The 18,185-nt window shown below is 37.5% G+C and overlaps 1 pseudogene; it reads left to right on the forward strand.

The window, feature by feature from the left end:
• The first annotated feature begins 13,282 nt into the window (after nt 1-13,282).
• On the forward strand, nt 13,283-15,531 carry LOC102915692 (grpE protein homolog 1, mitochondrial pseudogene; annotated as a pseudogene).
• The last annotated feature ends 2,654 nt before the right edge of the window (nt 15,532-18,185 follow it).

The following is an 18,185-nucleotide window of genomic DNA, read 5'->3' on the forward strand; positions in this document are numbered from 1 at the left end:
AGCATATATCAATGGCTTAGGCTTCGTCACAGTTCCGGTTCTCTCTTTTTTTTTTTCTAAAGCAAACAAGACACTAAAGATAAAGAATTGGAGAAAGTACAGCCTTCTGCATGGCAGTGAACCAGGAAGTTATAAAATATATAGCAGAGTGCCCGAAAATCAGATGGTTTAGAGTTGTAGAAGAAAACAAAGTCCCCAGCAGCCACTGGAGGTAAAGCTCTGTGAAGTTTGTTAAGTTCTATAGACTACCAAGAACTGGACTGCTACATAGATATCAAAAATGACTCGCATGGCCTTTGAAAACCAAAGAATTCTCTTCAGAAATTCATATTATATTTTGTTAAGAGGTAAGAAGTGTTGAAGATGTGGGTGGAAGTAGCTCAATTACAAACATGGGTGTGAGGTTTATCTACTACTTATCAGAAACTTGTTTCCAATAAATAAGGAGTAATTAAAGAAAGATATTGCAAGAATTCCAGACAGGAGACAGGAAAAGGTGATTTGGTAAATATTATTTTATATTAGAAGGAAACATCTGCAATGGGTCAATGATCACGAGGCTCCAGGAGAAGAGGGAATATTCAAGAGATCATTGATAAATGTAATCATTGCTGGCTTCAGAAATATTTTTCCTAAGGAAATTATGGTTCATTTTATAGATTGGTACATAGAAACCATAATCTGAAAACAGATGTGCCCTCATTTGGAGAATCTTCATTTCTAGATTCTGTGAAATGAACTTAAAATATAAAAGATCAGGGTGAAATACAGATGTGAATATACAGTTGGCATCTCATGAAGATCATTTCCTATCCCTGTTGGCTACTATCATCTAAATGAGAATTATTTTTCTAGTTTACATTCCATTATTATCCATTCTTCTTGTTATAGATTTTTTTATGAGCCTCAAGAGTATTTATCAGTAATGTTTTGTGCATGCAGAGTTTGTTTTCCTTTTTCTCCTGACTCAGTTTCCCTATTCACATGTCCTTTTTGGATCATTATCTTTCACCACTGGGTCAACTTTTTTTTAAGTTTTGAATTTTTAGTTTATTAAACAAGCCATGATCTTCAAACACGGAATAAAAATAAGAATGAAGGATGATGTCTTTGAGTTAGCAAGGAGGAATGGAATTGAGTACTCATGTATGTGTGTGTGTATGTATGCATGTGCATATATATTACTATTGCTTTTTCCTGCACGGTCAATGTACCTTATTGCCATAATTGCTCTCACTCATATATCAAAATGATATTATTGCTTGCATCCAGACAACAAATATCCTACATAGCATTTCAGAGATGACTTGGTATGTAAAAGTGCTTGTTCTGAAAGCCTGGCCATCTGGGTACGTTAGCAAAAGTTTCCTGATGGAAGTCCCCCTAGTGTTTCTTTTATAAGACATAATTTTATTTCACTCTTGATCTCGAACGATCACTTTCTGGTATACAGTTCTAGTTGAAAGTTAATTCTTAAAAACCACCCTTACATGGTATTTCAGTATTCTCTGGTTTCTGCTGTTGCGGATGAAACATCAGCTGCCATTCTGAGTGGTCTTTCTTTGAGGGTAATCTTGTTTTCTCCAGTGGCTGAGCTGAAGATTTTAACCTTCAGCTTCACTATACTTAGGAACAGAACTTCTTTTTATTTGTTCTTGGCCTTCTACTTCTGCCTGTGAAATATCAATTTTTATACTAGATTGTAAAATAATACCTCTATTAGCAATTGATAGCCTCCACATACTAGGTATACTTATAAAGTAAGAAAGGTCAGTCTCATCTTGCAGTTTTTTTCTAGATTTTTCATTGCGTGTTCATCCATTACCATAGCATAGCTTCTTTGTGGACATTTTTTTCTGCTTTATTGTTTGAAATTTCTATTCAAGTTTTAATTAAAACAATTAAAATAACATTATAAGCACAGAAAGTGCAGAGTCTGGGGTAAGAGACTTTGCAAGCATTGAATGTACACTTAATTTCTAAGACTTGTTATCAATAAAATGGTGAAAAATAGCTTTAGGATTATTTTATGATTATTTTGCATTAAGATTATAATAATTATATATTGTGTTGAAGTACATTAAAATTATGTTTACCTGTTTATTTGTGGATTTTAGTGTGAAGAAAAGTTAAAGTATGTTTGTGGCTTTTGTGGCATATGCAGTAGAAATCGTGTTAGCTTTACCTAGCATTTGTAGGTTTCCTGGGATGACTGTTGGACATTGAAAAAAACATTAATTATGACATTATTTCATAAACCGGCAAAAGGAAATGATAAATGAGTTCTGTGAACAAACTCTATAACTCTTCCCCCAGAATTTGCTTTAGTAGGAGATGGCTTTGCTTTTGTTTCTACTTACAAATATCAATATTCCCTTAAAAATGTCTGGTAATATAGATCTGTTTACATCCAGGATTTAAAAAAAAAAACACTCAATGTTGATTAAAATTCATTCAGAAAAAAATACTTCTAAGACATTGAATACTATATGCCAACTTGTATGACTTTTAAATTAAGGATCCATTCCATATGTGAGCTAAAAATATATTCCACACCAAAATGATGGATACCCGAGGCTAGCGACAGCAGAAGGAGAAGAATCTGTGGAAAGGCTCATTAATGTGTGCTAAATTCCAATTAGGTGGTAGCTAGACACTCTGTTCAGCAACTGTGTATTAGCATAACTGCAAGTAGCGAAAATGCACTGTGCATTTAAAGAACTGTGAGATAGGAGTATGAAAGTTTCCACCATAAATAAATAACAAATACTTGAGACAGTTTAATTAGTACATGTTACACAATATGTGAATGTATCCAAACAGTACTTGGTATTCCATTTATATGTGTAGTTTGTGTTTCAACTAAATAAATTTCAACAACCGAAAAAATGTTAAAAAGAAGATAGGTCTCTGGAAAGGACAATACTCAACTTCATTTGGAAAAACAGAAAACTCAGGATAGCCAAAAGAATCCTGTACAACAAAGTAATCTCTGGAGGCATCACTATCCCTGACATCAAGCTCTACTATAGAGCTATAGTAGTAAAAATAGTTTGATATTGGCATAAAAACTGACATGTGGACCAATGGAATTGAATTGAAGACCCTGAAATTAACCCACATAGCTAAGAACATCTGATTTTTTTCCAAAGAAGCCAAAACTGTACAATGAAAAAAAGAAAGCATCTTCAACAAATGGTGCTGGCATAACAGGATGTCAACATGTAGAAGATTTCAAATAGATGCATATCTATCACCATGCACAAAACTCAAGTCCAAGTAGATGAAAGACCTCAACAAAAGCCCAATTACTCTGAACCTGATAGAAGAGAAAGTAGGATATAATCTTAAATGCATTGGTATAGGAGGCCACTTCCTAAATATAACACCAGTAGCACAGATACTGAGAACAACAATTAATAAATGGGACCTCCTGAAAGTGAGAAGCTTTGTAAGGCAAAGGACACAGTAAATAAGACAAAATGACAGCCTACAGAATGGGAAAATATTTTCCCCAACCCCACATCTGACAGAGGGCTGATTTCCAAAATATATAAAGAACTCAGGAAATTAGACATCAAAGTAACAAACAAATCCAATTAAAAAATGAGCTATAGAGCTAAACAGAGATTTCTCAAAGGAAGAATTTCAAATGACTGAAAGACATTTAAGGAATTGCTCAGCATCCTTAATCATCAGGGGAATGCAAATCAAAATGACTCTGAGATACCATCATATACCTGTTAGACTGGCTAAGATCAAAAGCACTGCGGACAGCTTATGTGGGAGAGGATGTGGAGCAAGGGGAACACTCCTCCACTGTTGGTGGGAGTGCAAAGTGGTACAGCCACTTTGGAAATCAGTATGGCAGTTTCTCAGAAAATTGGGAATCAATCTTCCTCAAAACCCAACTATACCACTCTTGGGCATATACCCAAAGAATGCTCAATCATACCACAAGGACACATGTTCATCTATGTTCATAGCAGCACTATTTGAAATAGCCAGAACCTGGAAACAACCTAGATGCCCCTCAACTGAAGAATGGATTAAGAAAATGTGGTACATATACACAATGGAGTACTACTCAGCAGAGAAAAACAATGACGTTATGAAATTTGCAGGCAAATGGATGGAACTAGAAAATATCATCCTGAGTGAGGTAGACTTAGAAGGACAAACATGGTATGACTCCTTTTTAGATAACTAGATGTAAAGCAAAGGATAATGGACTGCAACCCACAACTCCAGAGAAGCTAATTAATAAAAAAAGACCCAAAGAGGAAGACATGGATCACCCTGGGAAGGGGAAATAGATGAGATCTCCATGAGTAAACTGGAGATGAGGGTGGGCAATGGAGGGTAGGGGATAGGGGATGAGAACATAAGGGAACAGGATGGTTGAGCTGGAACAGGGATGGAGAGGGAAAGCAATGAAAGGGATTCCATGATAGAGGGAGATTGTAGCTGGAGTTTTGTCCAGTCCTGCCCAGCACCACGGACCCTGCAACCACTTATAAAATAATCACTCAGAAACTTATATTAATTAAACTGCTTGGCCATTAGCTCAGGCCTATCACTGACTAGCTCTTACACTTAACTCAGACCATTTCTGTTAATCTATATGTCGCCACATGTTCCGTGGCTTTACCTGTTGCCTTTATATGTATCTCCCTGGATGGCGGGCTGGCGTCTCCCTGCTGCGGGACTGCCAGGGATTGGCAGAAGCTGGAGAGAAACTCGCCAGCTACAGGAGATATCATGGGGATAGAGAGAAACCCAGGGCTAGGGAAGCTGTCAGGAATCCTCAAGGATGACCCCAGCTTGGGCTACTAGAAATAGTGGCAAAGTGCCCAGACTGAACTGGCTTCTCCCAGTGATTGGACTGGTGATACCCTAACTGTCATCACAGAGCATTTCTCCAGTAACTGATGGAAGTAGATGCAGAGATTCATGGCCAAACATCAGGCCAAGCTCCAAGAGTCCAGTAGGAGAGAGAGAGAGAGAGAGAGAGAGAGAGAGAGAGAGAGAGAGAGAAAGAGAGACAGAGAGAGAGAGAGAGAGAGAGAGAGAGAGAGAGAGAGAGAGAGAGAGAGAGAGAGAGAGAGAGAGGAGGGATTCCATGAGCAAGTACATCAGAATCATGATGGGGAAACATGCAGAGATGACCAAACAAAACTAGTGGGAAATCATGAAAGTTGGATCAATGGCTGTGGAGCCTGCATGGAACTGGATTAGGCCCTCTGCATGATGAGACAGTTGTGTAGCTTGGTTTGCTTGGGGCGTCCCCTGGCGGTAGGATCAGAATCCATCTCTGGTGTATGAGCAGGCTTTTTAGAGCCCACTACCTATGATGGAACACCATGTGCAGCCTTGAGGCAGGGGGAAGGGCTTGGACTTGCATGGACTTGCATGTGCCTCCCCATGGGAGGCCTTGCCTTCTTGTGGGTGGGAGTGGGGGAGTGGGTTGGGAGCGGGAGGCTGGGAAGCGGGTGGAGGGAAGAGGAGGAATCTTTGATTGGTGTGTAAAATTAATGAAACTTTTTTCTTAATAAAAAAAAGAAAAGAAGAAGATAGGCCTCACCTCATGTTAAGTATAGAAATATTTAAAAATTATTTAATCAATGTGATAATTCTGAACTAGAATAATGAATTTATATATTCATTATATATTATATATACATATATGTATATTGTAAACACAAGGACCTGAGTTTGATCCACAGAACCCATGTGAAAACCCAAGGAATGCTGTTACACATCTGCAGTCCCAGCACTGGGTAGGCAGATCCCCGGGGTCTACTTGTCAGCAACTAATCTATTACAAGGCTTCTCTTATCTCTCTTCTCTATCTCTCTGTCTCTCTCTCTGCCTCTCTCTCTCTCCCTCTCTCTCTGCCTTTCTCTCTCTCTCTCTGACTCTCTCTTTCTATCTATCTATCTATCTATCTATCTATCTATCTATCTATCTATCTATCTATCTCTCATTCTGTGTTGGTGAGAACTGTTAAAACAGCGGCAGACCAGGAAGTCTGTAATAAAAAATCGCCACTGTTTTACCATTTGCAAAGCTTTAAAACATGTACAATTTTCCATTAGAGTCAATCAACTGCCACACCCTTTTCTAATGACTACAACTGTATATAGTTTGAAATAGATTAAAATTTTGGTATTTTACAAACTTTCACAGTGAATATTATGATAGATTTGAACTAAAGTAAAATGCACATCACCTTAAATTTCATGGGAGCGGTGTTGCTGATAGAAATTGTCCAATGTTGCTCTGATGGTGTGGGTTGTGAAGTCAGAGGTAAAATAGCCAACAGAAGGTGTCTTGGTAGTGTAAATTTTACAGGGGAAATATAAAGGGAGAAAAAACAGTGAATACCAAAAGGGAGTAGAGAGGTAAGAGAAGTAAGAAGCAGCCACTGCTAAGTCCTGTGGGTTATAGAGAGATCCCAGAGTCCTTTGTGGGAACAAGGGGGTCTTGCAAAGTATGGAGTGCAAAGCCCCGTCTATTCATCACATTTACCTTATTGTTGAGAAGACAGCCTGCCTCTCAGTCAGTCCACAAGTGCTTGGTTATTCTTCTGAAAAGAAAAAGAAAACCACAGTTGTTATTGAAAGTGGAAAGCCAAGGGAACATACTTGAAAATATATTTGATTTTTTTCACTTAGTTAAAATTTTTGAAACTTACATTTCAGCAGCAACAGTAAGAGGAGTTCTGACTGAGTCAGTAACAGAATCAGGAAGATGTTGGATTGAAGGACATAACCAGTAGGCTTTGCAGAGTGTGAAGGAGCAAGAACTCAACCATGTGATCAAACAAGACTAGCAGTTCAATATTCCATCCAGTGACCTACTCTGTAAGGGACCGGAAAATCAATTGTTTAATCAGAAAACTTAATTACATTTAAGTCAATTTCTCATCCAAAAGCTGCAGTGAGTATAGATTCTAAAATGATGGCTGTATTCTTATGTCCTACCAGTCTATAAAATGAGATGGTACATTGAGGATTTTATAATAAATTAGACTAGTGCACATGAATTATTACATTTGTACGTAGATCAGGATATGGAACTGTAGATGGACATACAGATTCCTTTACAATTAATAAAACTTCAAAATTCTTATTATTCATACTTTACAGGCCAGCCTCTCTACATACATTTGTGAAATTAAATGGTTTCTGGTGTATTAGCTTCTGTTTTGATTTATGTAAATATATGTGAAGTAACACACTGGGGTCTCTAGGATCAAGTGGCTATAGTGTTTCAGTGTCATGATAGTAATTCTTGTGAAGTGTACTTTTGTAAGATCGTTTTTAACATGATGTCAGCATCATACACACATATGCAAACTTCACCTATCATTCATTTTATTTCACTCCTCTTAATTTATAGACCTCAAATGATGCCCTTCTAGATTTTCAACTCTTCAATTTCAAATAACATATCACTTGCTTGGATTTAAAGTTATAATGATGCAGTCGTCTTTAAGAATTTTTCTCTAACTACTACTTATCCTGTAATTGTAAGCCTGCATTCTAGATGGGAAAGTTGTGTCTAGTTTCTGAACACATATGAGAAGTACATTTTATATTTCTAACTCTTTGTTTATTAAAAAAGACATATAGAGATGGGATGGATGATGCATTGAATATTTAACCATAAATATTATTTGTAAAATGCTAAAGTACCTTTGACAATTTATCATCACTAGGATGCTACATGTTTTATTTTTATACATTTTAATTGACTGAAAGAGGACGAAGAGTGAAATTGGAAGTGTCCATTATTCTCCCACTGCTTTTGAAGCACAAGCCCTGTTGATACTGATGCAAAGCATCATGATGTTTACATAACTTACTAGAAGCTTTAATCCCGACCAACTAGAGCTAGTAGAAATTAATCAAAGTCCATTTTTAATAAACATCAGCTACCTCTGGATTATAGATTTGTACTTCACTTTTCCATTCCCCTAGGGGACAAAGTACAGGCTGATTGTAGTCTTATCTCTAATTTCTAGTACACTGATGATCACAGTTGTCAACATTCATTAATTTATTCAACAACATATTGAGCTCTAACTATGTACACAGAAGCATTTTTAAGAACCAAGAATGTTTGCACAAGATAAACTCTTATCTCTTGGATATTATTATGTAGTGTGGAAGAAAAGCAGGAAATATGCAAATAGATAATGAATGCTAAGGTGATGAGAGTATTCCCTGCTCTAATGGAGCATCATTCTGGGTACAGGAAGAAAGGATTATGAAACTGGACTGGAGAGAAGGCTGTGGAGGTGGGTGGACTGTTCGCTATAGCTGGCCAGTCCCTGGTTAAGTCATGTGCTGATATGGAAAGCAATTTTAAGTTTATTCTACTCCAGTGGGAAACCACTGGAGGGCTAGAATGTTGAGAAAATAAATATTTATGTATTCATTTGGACTCTCACATCTAAGAGGTGATGTGCTAAAAAAAAGTGAATCCTAATTATGATGTCAAATTATATCATTCCAAAATGTGAAAAGAAAGATACCATCTAAGTTACATTTTAAAAATTCTCTCACATTTTTGTCCATATAGTCATCTACTGGAATATGATATACTTATATACAGTATTTTACATGGTATGTCATCTATTTTGGTGACATTTATGCCCAGGTTCCATTTATTATCCTCTCTCATTGCTTCTGGCTGCTGATTCCTTTTCTAACATGTCATCCATCGACTTTCATGTGTTTTTTTTTTTTAAACTCAATTTAATAAGGGATGCTGGCATGACTATATATGTGAGGTTACTTACTAGATCACAGACAATTTATCAGTCACTACAACTCTGAAAATAAATGACTGTTCTCCCCCAGAAGCCATTAACTGCTAATAGTTTCTTAGCTAGTATGGAACTTCACAAGCTTGGCCCCTGCCCTTTGGATGGAAGGGAAAGAGTTAAGAAACCCTTGGACCACTTGGTCAAGGTTTGCATTAGCAATCTGATGGTGATAAAATTGACCCTAGACTGGGGAAAAGGGATAGGGAGGTAGGGGGATGGGCTTTGGGAGAAGGAGGAGAAAGGAAGGTTGGGTATAGGAACTAACATCATTTGATAGGAGCAGGCAATGTTGGTATGCTATTGGTTATCAGGTGATTATATATGAGAACAATGTTGGGTACATTTTGAAAGCCTAGAAGCATGGATTTTGAATGTTCTCAGCATAAAAAAGTAATCAACATTTGAGTGGGTGGATAGGCTTAACTGACTTAAACATTACATAATATACATGTATCAAAAACTCACACGACACCATTAGTATGTACTATTTTATGTTTTTTTATATCTGTTAATTATGAAATCAAAATAGTTTTTAAAAGTGGATAGAAGGCTGTGAGATGATTCAGTGGTTAACAGTGTGTACTATTCTTATAGTTTGAGTCCCAGTACTCATGCGAGATGGCTCAAAAATACTTGTAAGTCAAGCTCCCCGGGATCTGACATTCTTGTCTTGACTCTGTGGGCACATCAGCTTGTAAGTGTATGTGTAGCTCCACCAAGCAGAGCTGCACCGAGGCTCAGAGCCGAGGAAAGTCCAATGTAAGGGGACCATTTGCTTTGAATGCGAGCTTAAGGAGTGACCAGAAAACTCAATAATCAAGATACGATATTTTCTCCAGTATTTTAAAGCTAAAAATTAATACAGAAAGCCACTAGCGAGCATTTTTAGAACATTAAGTGAACATTAGGTCAGTAACAGTGTGAAATATACTGGCAGCAAAGCAAAGGGAGAACTGTCTACAACTGATATTTAAAATGATTATACTGAAAATAGAAATATTTACTTGATATTTTAATGTGCTAAATATCAAACACTTACATACACAAATGCACACCTGTGCCCAGTGAGTACTCACAAGTGAACAGTATACCCCACTTGTCAGTTTCTAACTCGGTACCAGGCCATGTATGTTTGACTTGTACATCCAGACTGTAAGAGCACACCTCCATCTTTGCAGATGAGATGGTTGAGGTGAGATGGACCAGCAGCATCTCACACTTGTTCAGCAGCAGAAGTGACATAGGCAGATACGTGTGAGAATCTCTGTACCACGATCTCCCAGGGGCCTTTGATATGATTTTCATTCATCTCTAAGAAATGAAAGAGAAATTGAACCCAAATAGCAATCAAAGTCTTTTATATATATTTGGCATCTATAGATGGGAATTGGGAAGTACTTTTTTAATCATTGAATCCTATCATTTAAATATGAAAAGAAAATTATCTGTCATGTAAATTTTTCAAAGATATTTAATAATATGCCAGAAAAAACCTAATCTTGTAAAAATAAATATGCAAATTATATGTAAACTCCAAGTGCCCAGTAATCATCAGCATAAAGCAGGGGAGCACCTAGTGCAGTGTGTGATAAACGATATAATTTTAATAAAATAAAAACATAAAATTTAATGACTTTCATAGTTATGAGAAATATCAAGTAAAATCATTAAAGAATATTCTTGAAGAGTAACTAAACTCACACCTCACAATATTAGACTGGAATTTAATAGAGGGATATGGAGAAGAACAGGATGCTAAAATGAAGTCACACACACACATAGCCAAGAAGAATGGACAGCTGTATTAAAAAAATTCAACAATTTCCAGAATTTAAAATCCTGAATCATGACAGGACACTAGTGGAATTCAAGTGTTTCTGGTACGTGGACTGCTCTCACCCAATGTGAGGTTGAACTGTTGACCTTGTGTACATCCTACTTCACAAATGAGTCTGTCAGATACGCTAAGCCTATAGGCTGAAGATGATGTCCCAACACTGCGGAGAAACCTCAGGTGGCTGTCCAGGCAGCTGGCTGTTTCTGTCAACTCACAATTTTTTTTTGGAAGTTGCTTGTATGCACTTCCTGTTTTTATTTTTGTTAGGTAATAATTTCTACTTCTTGGGTCTCTGAGGGAGTTGAAGATTAGTTAGTTATAGCTGAAGATTAATTAGGATAGAAAGTGAATTAGGTACATTTTGGACTTACCAAAATAGGATAGATAATGGAATTATTTTCTCTGAATTTGTCAAATACAAATGGACTAGACATGGTTTAGGTATTTATTACTTGTATATATTGAATATAGTTATTGTAATTTTGTATATAGTTTTTCTTATGTTAGTTATATGTATTGCTTATTACCTTTAAACTCATTGAAAAGTTAAATATTACAATATTTTAATCCTGATATGTTATCAGAAAGAGTCCTGCTTCTTCACCTATACTTTGTATACTTTAGAATTTTCTTTCTTTCATTTTGATAAAAAAATTCATATGCCCCACATTTGATGCCATTTTTCTACTTACTTTGCTCAGAATGAAGGCAAAACTTTTCCAGTATCTCCTCAACTTGATGGTTGCAGCAGGATTTTGCCTGCTACCAGGGATTCAACCTACAACTGTATGCATGCTGTGGAAGCACTAACTACTGAGCTATACACTCTCTCTGGTAACTGCAGTCAAATCATATAAGAGAGTTAGAGACTAAGAGTTAGTAGTAGACGGTGGGTACAGTGAACCCTGAACTACAGAATAACTTGGGTAGCAACTACAGAAGATCTCAGAAACTATGCAAGAAATCAATGGGGGTGATATCACTAAAGTGTTGAAAACGGATATGTCTTGTGAATCAGGAATTCTATGATTAGGGAAAGTGTAATTAAAATGAAATGTGCCAGTCAAGACAGAAGCCAAGAATAACTCCACGACAAACTTTAAACTATGCTTTTTAGGAAGAAGCAATGATACCAGGCAGAAATGGAGCATGAACAAGAGAATACAAGCCTTTGGAAAATGATGAAAATGAGAATGACCACAACATATATTTTTACTATATGTAGTTTCTCCAAAGTAATATATTTTACATTTATATTCAAATGCATTTGTAGCATATATGAAAGTAAACTATATTAAAAACACTAGCATAAAAGACAAGAGGTAGCATTGGGTATGTTGCCCTAGGAGGGTAAGTAAAGGTCCCCCTCTCTGCCTGAAGTGTTGTTGAAGCATTCAGTGCTTGATTCTAGGCTTGATGACATTGATTAAGTCAGAATTTTAAGAAAGAGTCAAAGGAACAGAGAAATTTGACATTATAAATGCCAGTAAGTGTACACTCCTTGATGTATTTTTCTTTTACCACTAACACATGATCACTTATTGTGAACAAACCCACAATTGCGCTAATAGCAAGTATTGTGTGTTGGATTCAAAGATTATTTTCCAAAAATGATGGTAAATCATTTTTGAAAAAAATAATTCAAATTCAGGTCTATGGTGGAGGTTTAAATGATTTTTTTTGTTACTTCTCAGGCCTCTGGGCTCGATTTACAAGTTTTGGGGGTGAAAACAATATAATGCAGTTTTATCAGGGCTGCAGTCTTTATTTACAAAACATAATGAAAATAATCTCCAAACAAAGCATGCTCAATTTAATAAGAGAAATGATGTCACAAAAGAAAAAGAGAGTTCAAGAGAAGAAATGAGCATTTGAGAATAGCATAAAGAACAATGATGATAAATACTAAATGACATTAAAATGATTTGTCAATTCAACCAGCTTAAGATACAAGTTGACAAGTTTTGGACTAAGTTGACAAAAGTTGCGTGACTCCGTCAGGCAGGTCTGCCCATCCATCTATAACAGAAAGAACCCATGCTGTGCGGGCCATAGCCTGAGGCAAATGGAATAATTCGACCCACTGACTTGCCTGTATTTAAAATGATGGTACTTTTTCATTATGGATTGTGGATTTTCTCAGCTTGTTTTTACTTTTCATTAACATTGCAGTATACATTGTTTGGATACAGAGCATTGTCCTAACCTTCATGTATTATGTGTGTTGTACCTCAGTCTTAGCCTAGCTCTACCCACAAAGGATCATTCCCACAATGTTTCTCACTGAAAGCTTTGTTCTTTGTGTTGTTAGAATTGCAAAACCCAAAATGAAGTCAGTACGTGAAAAATGAGAATCCAAATCACTCCTATTTTGTATTCAGTTAAGAATATGAGCCTTCACATCCTAAAACAAGGATGCATTCAAAGTAATTCAGGTAGGAGTTTTTGTTTTATTATGAAGAAACAGCATTTCTTCCCATGAATGAAACAAGGAACCAAGAACAGTGAACAGCTAAGGGTTGTGCATTACTTGTGGAGAACAGAGCACAGAGACTGTTGGTTACAAATCAGACAGGGTTTTGCATTCTCCTCTTCCTATTGATAATGCAATGGAGAAAGAAGGTGTGGATTTGCAAGCTGGCAGAGTTTGCTATGGTCTGCGTTGTCCTAAAGTCACTGTGAAGAACAAAGGAGGAGACGCAGGCCTGAGTCAAATGAATATATGGTGAGAAAACTAGCCATGCTTGGGGAGAAAAGACTCTCAGGCTTTTAACTGGGTCTGTGTTGTAAAATGAGTCTTGTCCTGTTCTACAGTGGGTGGCAAGGATGCCTTGCTGTCTTCTTTCATGAAGAATCTGATTCATCTTTATATCATTCACTGATAAGTAGAGCTTAAAATTTCATTTTTGAGATTATAATATAGTTACAATATTTATCCAAGCATACTCATTCCCCTCCCTACTTTCTTTCAAATTCACCACCTCCTTTTTTTACTATTATTACATTATATATATATATGTATATGTATATATATACACATATTCCTAAATATAACCTGCTCATTCTATATAATCTTACTTGTATGATCATACCATTTGGCTGGCTGTTTGGCACTGGACAACCAATTGGTGTGCTCTATGGGGAAGACAACCTTTCCCATTCCCAGCTTTCCTTAATTGCCTATAATTCTTTATCTTAGGAATGAGGCCTCATGGGCTTTTTCTTGTCCACTCTGGTGTGCTCATTGGTGTTGTCCTTGTTTGGCTTATATTTGGGAGACTTTACATTTGTAGCTTCTGACGTTGCTAGGAGACAATGTCATGACACACTCCCCAATCCTCTGGCACTTAGACTCTGTGTTCCCTGATGCTTAGGTGTGGGAGTGTTTGGGGGTAGAAATCATTGGGACTGGGTTCAATAACTCTGCACTTTGCTTGGTTGTGATTTTCTGTAGTGGTCTCTGTCTGTTGCAAAGAGGGGTTCCTTAATGAGGGGTGAAGACTACACTTATCTGTGGGTATAAGGACAGATGTTGATAGATTTCTATTAGAGATTTTAGTGGTTTAGTAAATCAGTGTTTGCAGGACCTCTTCCAAAAACAATGACTTCATTAGCATTGGGTACTTACCTAGGTTTCTGGTACCAGGCATGGTTTCCCACATATTGAGTAGGCCTTACATCTGATTAGAGCGCTGTTGATTAGTGGCACTGTATATGCACCACTCATTTACGCTTAAGGATACTATGCCAGGCTGGTCATTGATGCGGAAAGCAGATTTTTTTACTAATTACTGAGTACAAATTAGTTACTAAGGTAGTTTCTTCTAACCTATTCTAAATTCAGAAGTATATTTAATTTAAAATGTCTACAGAATAATGTGGTTTAAAAATATTCTAACTAGTCCCAAGTAAGTGTACAACTAGCCTAGAACATGATGAGGAGATCATTCTTAATTAGTTTGAGTTAGGACCTAATTACATCTAGGATGTTTGACTACATGAAAGAAGTCATTCACCTTATCTCTAGTGTGTGACGTGTTCAAGTGTACAAATTTGGGGTTGCTCTGTTGTTTTTATTTTGGAAGAAATGAGGTGGGAGCACTTATTTCAATAGAGGTTCACTTGCCTAAGTAAATAAAGAGAAGTCAACGCTATTGAAAGCAAGGGAAAACCAACTTCAAATTCTAGGAAAAAGTACTTGACAGTGTGAGGAAATTCTCAGCTTAAAGAACTTTGGGAACCACAGGGGCGATCATGGCAGCTCAATGTGGTGCCGCCTGAGGGCACAGGCTGGCTCCTCACCTGTGTGCACAGCTAAGAAACAGACGAACAGTAATCAGAACCTGGAAGAGGACTTGGGTCATTGTTAGCCAAAGACTGATCCATCCTCTGCAGACAAAACCCACCGGGAAGAAAAGGAGAAGCTGGAGGAGCAGCTGAGGGAGACCATGGAAAAATACAATCGAACTTTGGAGCTAATAAGACTCTAAGGCAAGCTGGTGGAGGAGACCAAGTTGTATGGCATCCGGAGCTTCTTCCAGGACTTGCTGGAGGTTGCCAACATCCTGGAGAAGGCAACTGAAGAGTGTTCCAAAAGAGATCGGCAACAACAACCCTCATTTGAAGATCATAGAGGACTCGGGATGACTGAAATCCAGATTCAGAAAGTGCTCACAAAACATGGCTTGCTCAGGCTCGACCCATGGGGCTACGTTCAACCCTTATGAACACAGGCCTTGTTCCACGTCCCTGTGGTGGGGAAAAGCCTAGCACTGTGGCACTAGTAAGTAAGGTAGGCTCCAAGCTGTATGGGTGCATCCTGTGGCCAGCTCTGGTAGGGGTGCTGACGGAAACTTAGTTGCCTCCCCTGGGGCTCTGGATTTTGTAAGGTCACTTCCGAGAACCTGAAAGGCAGGCCTGTAATTTCTCATCTGCGAACACATGACCCTTGCCTGGCCTCTTGGAAATCTTAAGGAAGCTAAGCAGAACGTGAAGCTGCTTGTATACTGTGTTGGCGGCTCTGGGAGCCTGGTCACTGAGTTTAGTGACACCTACTTCAAAAGAGGCTCAGCAGGGACTCAGGAACAGTGGGACTAGCACTGTATCAGTTGTACCTGCTGATTGATAAGTACTTTACACCAATAAAAGATCTTTGGCTATTAAAAAAAGACTTCTATTTGGTGAGAGCATCTGAAAATTGGCATCAGGCTTTGAACAGATCTTCAGTTAGGTGCATTATGGCGGGGGAGATGGGAACAGGGGGACAGACTGTCCTTACATCATTGATAATAAAGGAATCACTACCAATGGAGCTTGTCATTATTTGGAACAGTCCAATCACAGTGTCAAGCGTAATCTGTGAAGTAAGTTCATGAAAGATGTAACTTCCGACTCCCATATACTGTTACGTGCACTTTTAAGCATTGGCAAATTTTTAATTGACTTTAGTTCTGTTTGTTTTCTTAATTATCCTTTTCATTTAGTTTCTGCTTATTTTGTAACGCATTAAAAACTGTTCCCTTCATCTCCAAACTGTTTGTACTTTGAGGTCCCTGTAACAATTTGTTTTTCTATAGTTACGTTGTAGTTAAACACATTGGATTCGGAAAATGGTTTATATTTTTGCAATATAAATTCTACTCTGGTTTCTCCCACTGGATCAAAGCTATTCCTTTTTCTTAGTGTCTTCGCTCTGAGCACATCAACTTCAGGCCCTTACGATTTTTATTTTACTCAAATAAACATTTCCATATTATAAAATGAGCTAACTGTTCTTTCAGCAGAATAGAGCAGTTTAATATAAAATTTTAAAGCACATTCCTAATTTGGCTCCTGTTTTTCTAAATGTTTGGATACATTTTGTTTGGATTATTATGGTCTAAGTGATTCTTCCCACACTTCAATTCACTATCATGAAAAATAAAGACTTATACACAATGTTGGACATGTGAACAATTTCTTTCTAGTTTTGGGAACTCTACATTTTTACTGTGTAGAAAGGATGCACTATTACAAGAGTAGTATTTTGAGAAAAATTCTTACCTTACACATTTGGCCATTTTATTATTTTTTGCCGTAATGCTAAATGTGTGTGTGTGTGTGTGTGTGTGTGTGTAAGATAGCCAATGATGAAAAATTCCTTAGAATGTGGAATTATGTGATGCTGTGAAAATAGTTAGAAAATTGTCCCTTTTCTGTTCAAAAATTTATAGGGGAAACATACTTTTATCATCTTGACATTTGTTAAAAACTAACCTAGCATTTAGAAAATAAAGGAGAAGCATGCTTTTACTATCAGTATGTAGCAGATGGTTAATAGTTCTGTAGGAAGGAATAACCCACCTCTAGGGGAAGCTGGGTTTCAGTGCATCGCTGACTGCGTGTGTTCTTCATCTGTTTGTATGCTGCGGTAGCCTCCTTGTGAACCAGCAAACCCATTGCCGGGTTATGCAGGACTCGTTTGTAAGGTGCTAACTGTGAGGGCAAAGACTTACTCTTTGCCCGTGGCTCCTTTCATCAGCCCTGTGTCCTTTCTGGTTTTCAACAGCTTCCCTGCAAAATAGGAGTCCTGGCTTTGAGGTCCCTCAGCAAGTTATTTATTTATTTATTTATTTATTTATTTATTTATTTATTTATTTATTTAGTAGTCTTAAGACCAAGTGAAGGTGCCTTCAAGGACTATGACAGGCTGAGAAGGTCCAGGATAGTCAAATCTAGATGTGCCTTTGTCAGATTCATTTGTTATGTGTTGATATTATCTACCATGGGCACCGCAACTTCATAGAAAAGCTTGCTTGAAACTTTAACAACTAAACATACAAAGAACCATTCAATGAATGAACTTTAGCCGTTCAAAGGCCGTCCTTCCTATGCATTAAATACAATACATAAATACAAATAAAACCCCTGCATACACTTAATTTACTCTCAGACTTTTTAACATTTCCATAGTCATTACTTTTTTAAAAAATCATGTGCTGGGAGGACAGATATAGTCCTCACTTTGTGGGTGACATGGGTACTGGAATCCTGAACCCTCTCCTGAGTTAGTTAGCTCTACACAACTGACTCCACTATCCTCCTCTTGTATCAGACCTAGGCCCACAACTACTGTTTTTCACCCAGTTTTGGATTTGTTCATCCAAAAAGCGACTTCAATAGTTATGTAGCACATCCAAATTCACAATGTGTCAACTACTCCTCTAGACTTATATCAATTAAACGAATCAAGGCATTCACTCCAAACAGACCTTTTCATTGAGTGTAGTCACGATTAAGGGGCTGTCATTTCTAACCCCTGCCTTTTGCTTCTGTACAAAACAGCGAAGTGTGGCCTGCAGCTCACTGAAAGCTGGTGGCTGTCCTGCAGGCAGGATGCTGTCTTCCTATTTCCATTTTCCCCTCATGAGTGGTGCTTAACAAAGGGCCCTTTTGTCTGTTCTCCAAACAGGTTGTACTGTTCTCTGTTAGAATTATAACCACAAATTGGAAGCTGGAGAGATAGCTAACTGA

The sequence above is a fragment of the Peromyscus maniculatus genome, chromosome 16 (genome assembly GCF_049852395.1).
Source record: "Peromyscus maniculatus bairdii isolate BWxNUB_F1_BW_parent chromosome 16, HU_Pman_BW_mat_3.1, whole genome shotgun sequence".
In the NCBI taxonomy this organism is placed as follows: Eukaryota; Metazoa; Chordata; class Mammalia; order Rodentia; family Cricetidae; genus Peromyscus; species Peromyscus maniculatus.